We start from the raw sequence: 6,343 nt of genomic DNA on the forward strand, positions 1-6,343 counted from the left end.
AGTGAGCTGGTTTTGACCGGACCATAGGCATGGACGTCATTGGAAATTTTGGGGCACCTTTAGAATACAGTACCACAACTTCTCGTGAGGATGAGACCGCCTCCGTGGTCTTGTGGTAGAGCGTCCGCCCGGAGAGCGGAAGGTCCGGGGTTCGATCCCCGACCGCGTCATACCAAAAGACGTTAAAAGATGGTACTTGATGTTACCCTGTCTGGCGCTCGGCATTAAGGGGCTAAAGCAAGGACTGGTCGGCTCGGAGTCAGTATACTGTGTCTGAGTGGGGTATTCATGTTAAACTGCGGCATGGTATCTCAGTGTGCTAGCACTATATATCGGCATCAGTCCATCAGACTAGTACAAGCAGCCACACACACGTACATGCACGTCGCTATATAAGTGCAATAATCTTAGACGTTAAACCCCATTTCACCTCACCATCTCTGGCGTAGGTCACATGTCTCAAAGACAAGCACAGCCAATATTTGTGGGAATCCGTTGGACGCGAACTCGCGACCTTCGGATTGTTAGCCCGACAGCTAACCGACTGAGCTACGTCCACACTGTGAAACATAGTGCAAATTTACCTAGTCATGCCGACGACGTTACGGAATAGGTGACGGACCCTTACGAAGGTTACGGGTAGGCACATTCGTGACCAACTCGTGTTATTCCGGGACAAGCAGGTGACGGAAAGGGGCGAGTGATGACGAATGGGGTAGGCATGGTGTCTCGTGACTTAACTTTTACGAATGATCCCGATGCCATTTGGCACACTCGTCCCATTCCGTAATCTACAAGATACCGAGTGGCGAGGAATGATCCGATATGGCGCGAACTGAAAACGGCTCCAGGCGTCAGACGTCGTACTCGCGAGTACGCATGAATGACGTGTTATTGAATAATTCGTCGGGTGAATTTTGTGACAGAAAAGTGTGGTAGGGAACACTGTAATGATGATGTGGATAATAGTAAGGAACGAGGGAGGCATGTGCATGGCTAGTGACGACACAACGGTGAGTTCGCTTTTGAATCAGTACTGAAAAAGTGTAGCCGGTGAAAGTGGGCATTGCCTAAAAGTCGGGCCGGGCCAAACACTTCTGATAGAGACTATGTTGAGAATGTAGAGGGAAAAGGGCTTCACTTTGAGCACCTTGTTTTCTTTAAGTACAGCGATCTGAGACACTATAAAGTGGTATTTAGGTAGATATAATACTAATCTATGGATGTGAATCCATTTGATGATACATCTGTGAGGTTTAAGTTGATTTTGACAGCCCTGGCCAAGTCGGACCGAACACTTCTGACAGGGATTTTCTTAAGAAACTACAGTAAAAGAGCTTGACTTTAACGGCCCAGTTTTCTTTAAATGCGATATACTGTGACATTATAAAGTGGCATACAGGTAGATATAGTACTAGTCTATACAGGTAAACACATTTGAAGATACATCCGTGTGTTTAAAGTAGATTTTAACCGCCCGGGCCAAGTCAGACCCAACACAAGCCAAACACTTCTGATAGAGACTATGTTGAGAATGAAGCGGGAAAAGGGCTCCACTTTGAGCACCTTGTTTTCTTGAAGTACAGCGATCTGAGACACTATAAAATGGTATTTAGGTAGATATAATACTAATCTATTGATGTAAATCCATTTGATGATACATCTGTGAGGTATAAATAACCGTACAGATGCCAGAATGGTCTGGCGCAAAATTCACGCCATCAGAGGCTTAAAACGACATAAAAAAAACCCCTAACATTGACAACTCAACCAACCCCGCCCAAAAAGCAAATAATCTCGCCAACCACTTTTCGGCCGTTAGCAGTAACACCAACTTCAGTCAAAAATTCCTAAAAAATGGGCTAATACAATTAAAACAAAACAAACCCACAAAAGAACCAAACAATAACAATCTAGAAATAAATCAACCCTACACAATGGAGGAGCTCCTCTACGTAATCCAAAACAGGAAAAAGGGCACAGCCCCAGGATTAGACCTAACTTCTTACCAGTCTTACCTACTCCCTGGAAACAGGCCCTAGTCATACCAATCCCTAAACCTAATAAACCAGCTAATCAAGCTAACTCATATAGACCAATATCCCTAACTTCAAACTTATGTAAAGTAATGGAATCAATGGCTAAAAATAGATTACAACATTACTTAACCCAAAATAACATCATAAACCCAGATCAAAGCGGTTTCACTCCTGGCCGCTCAACCCTAGATAACCTCGCCCGACTAGAGCAAGATATTAAGACAGGACAACTAAATAAACAATATACCACAGGCATCTTCTTAGACTTCTCTAAAGCTTTCGACATGGTATGGCACGATGGGCTAATACAAAAACTTTAAAAAATAGGACTCAAAGGTCAGATAATAAACTACATCCAGGACTTCCTAAACAATCGTAAAATAACCGTGGGTATAGACCAAACTCTATCGGGCCAATGTCCCCTAGAAAATGGCACTCCACAGGGCAGTATCCTCAGCCCCACCCTCTTCAATATAATGATAAACGATCTATTCGAGGGCCTATCCCTTAAAGTAAACACATCAAAATTCGCGGATGATGGAGCCATCTGGATCCGCCCTAAAAGCATGAAAATGGTCCAAAATTTACTCCAAAAATCTCTTAATAAAATACAACAATGGGCTGACAAATGGGCTTTCACCCTTAACTCAGAAAAAACAACAGGAATAGTATTCAAACATAAAAACAAGAAACCCGCCTCTCCAATCATCCAGCTAAACAAACTAACAATCAAATTTCAAAAACAAACCAAATTCTTAGGACTTATTTTCGATGAACATCTCACCTGGGATGCTCACATCCAAAACTGAACAACTAAATGCAGTAAAGACCTTAACACCCTAAAATGCCTAACTGGCTCTAACTGGGGAGCCTCCAAAGATACCCTCTTCTCTCTCTACATATCACTAATTAGATCAAAACTAGACTACGACTGCGCCATATACAACACCCTAAACAACTCTCTATCTAAAAAACTTGACTCAATACAATATCAGGCTCTCAAACTAATTACACGCACCCAACATGGCACTTCCTACACCTCACTTCAGGCTTTAACAGGAGAAATGCCACTAAGTCCACGCAGGGAACAGCTAAGCTTAAATTTCTGGGCCGCGTCCCAATCAATCCCTCTCATCCAAAACTTAATAAACCAAAACATCAGCCCCAAAAACCAAGCTCTAGCTCGTAAACACCCCTCACTTACCCCAATATCCCAAAGAATAACAAACTACCTAAATAAACACCAAATTAAAAATCTTAAACAAAACTGCAAACAATCAAATATCTTCACCCCTAAACTTAAAATACCCAAAATAGACACAACACTAGCTAGCCAAATGAATAAACAAACCGACCCAAACATAGCTAAAACTACCACACTAGCATACATACATGAAAATTGGCCAAATTGGTGTCACATTTACACGGACGGATCCTCAGATCCGACCTCCAAACACACAGGTTTCGGAGTCCATACCACACAACCAACTAAAACCAAACAATCCTGCCGACTCCCAAACAACCAATCAATATTCACGGCCGAACTAATGGGCATGGCCTCAGCCCTCCATAATCAAGAATCCAAAAACCACCCTAATACTTACCGACTCCCTAAGTGGACTGCAAGCCCTCCAAAACAAAAATACCCCAAAACGACCTAAATTAATAAATCAAATACTTAAAAGCTCCAACGACCTAACTAAGGCAGGCAAACAAATAATCTTCTTGTGGATACCCTCCCACGTAGGAATATACGGTAATGAAAACGCCGATAAAGCAGCTAAACTATCCCTCAAAATCCCAGAAATAAGCTTAAACTTACCCATCTCAAAATCAGAAATTAAAAGTGTAAACAAGCAAAAAATCACCAAAAAATGGCATAACCTATATCTAAACTCAAATAGCCAAATCAAAAAAGTGCTCAGCAAACCACTAACCAACCAAAAATTCTCCATCCATCAAAAAAAATGGACAGAGTAATCACTAAACTCCAAACAGGACACACCAATCTAAATAACCACCTAAAAAAATATAAAAAACACACACTACAGGTAACTGCCCACACTGCAAACAACCAGAAACCCCAGAACACGCACTCATCCACTGCACACACTACCTAGCACATCGAACCCCATTACAAACCACCCTCAATCTAAACAAGGCTCTCACTCTAGAAGCAATACTAAACCCACAAAATAAACTAGAAAACTTCAAGGCCTTAGGCGTATTCTTAATAAAAACGGAACTAATAAAACGCATCTAAAAACAATAACCTACCAAATCAAAATCACATAAACAAACAAACATCCACCATACCCAGCTCCCTTAGTTCTCCTCCCCAACCCCATCGGCATCTATTCCAAATCTCAAAATTCCCAAATTCTATATAAGCATCCCCTAAACCCCACTCTTGGGTTGCACAGACCACTTTCGCCCCTTTCGGAAACACATTAAATGGCCTGGCCGGGCCCGTGTGCGAAATGCGCATCAGTCGGAAAGCGCACGTTAAATCTCCAAAGTAAGTAAGTAAGATATATTAATAATCTATAGATGTGAATCCATTTGATGATACATCTGTGAGGTTTAAGTTGATTTTGACAGTCCGTGCCAAGTCAGACCGAACACTTCTAACAGGGATTTTCTTAAGAAACTACAGTAAAAGAGCTTGACTTTAACGGCCCAGTTTGCTTTGAATGCGATATACTGTGACATATATGGTGATATATACACTAGTCTATAGATGTAAATACATTTGAAGATACATTTGTGTGTTTAAAGTAGATTTTGACCGCCCGGGCCAAGTCAGACCCAACACAAGCCAAACACTTCTGATAGAGACTATGTTGAGAATGTAGAGGAAAAAGGGCTTCACTTTGAGCCCCTTGTTTTCTATAAATATTGCGATCTGTGACATTATAAAGTGGTGTATAGATAGATATAACACTAATCTATAGATGTAAACACATTTGATGATACATCTGTGTGTTTAAAGTAGATTTTGACCGCCCGGGCCAAGTCGGACCCAACACATGCCAAACACGACTGTGGATTCTGAACTGACTGACTGATATAGAAGATTTAACGTGCGCTTTCCGACTACAGCGTATTTCGCACACGGGCCCGGCCGGACCATTTAGTGTATTCCGAGAAGGGTGAAAGTGGTGTGCGCAACCCAAGGGGGGGCTTTTAGGGGTTGCTTATATTGATTTTTTGAAATTTTTAAATTTGGAATAAATGCCGAGGGGGGTGGAGGAGGGAACTAAGGGAGCCGGGTGAGGTGGGTGTTTGTATGTTTATTGGATTTTGGATTGGTAGATTAATTAATTTTTAGATGCGCTTAATTAGATCTGTTTTGATTAGGAATACGCCTAGGGCCTTGAAGTTTTCTAGTTTATTTTGAGGGTTTAGTATTTCATCTAGAGTAGGAACCTTATTTAGATTGAGGGTGGTTTGTAGTGTGGTTCTGTGTGTTTGATAGTGGGTGCAGTGAATGAGTGCGTGTTCTGTGGTTTCGGGTTGTTTGCAGTGGGGGCAGTTGCCTGTGGTGTGTCTTTTAAGTTGTTTTAGGTGGTTATTTAGGTTAGTGTGTCCTGTTTGGAGTTTTGTAATTAATCTGTCGATTTTTTTAGAGGGGTGTAGGATTTTAGGTTTGGCTAGTGGTTTTCTGAGCACTTTTTTGATTTGGCTATTTGAGTTTTGATATTGATTATGCCATTTTTTGGTTATTTTTTGTTTGTTTACACTTTTAATTTCTGATTTTGAGATGGGTAGGTTTAGGCTTATTTCTGGTATTTTGAGAGATAATTTAGCTGCTTTATCGGCGCTTTTGTTGCCGTAAATTCCTACGTGGGCGGGGATCCACAAGAAGGTTATTTGTTTGCCTGCTTTTGTTAGGTCGTTGGAGCTTTTAAGTATTTGGTTTATTAATTTAGGTCGTTTTTTGGTATTTTTGTTTTGGAGGGCTTGTAGTCCATTAAGGGAGTCAGTGAGAATTAGGATTTTTTTGTTGTTTTTAGATTGTTGGTTATGCAGGGCTGAGGCCATGCCCATAAGTTCGGCCGTGAATATAGATTGGTTGTTAGGGAGTCGGTAAGATTGTGTGGATATAACTGGTTGTGTGGTATGGACTCCGAAGCCTGTGTGGTTGGAGATCGGGTCTGAAGATCCGTCAGTGTATATGTGACACCAATTTGGCCAATTTTCGTGTATGTATGCAAGTGTGGTGGTTTTAGCTATGTTTGGGTCGGTTTGTTTATTTATTTGGTTAGCTAGCGTTGTGTCTATTTGGGGTATTTTGAGTTTAG

This window comes from Haliotis cracherodii, unplaced genomic scaffold, assembly GCF_022045235.1.
Source record: "Haliotis cracherodii isolate W230 unplaced genomic scaffold, xgHalCrac1.p SCAF_3, whole genome shotgun sequence".
NCBI classification, from domain to species: Eukaryota; Metazoa; Mollusca; class Gastropoda; order Lepetellida; family Haliotidae; genus Haliotis; species Haliotis cracherodii.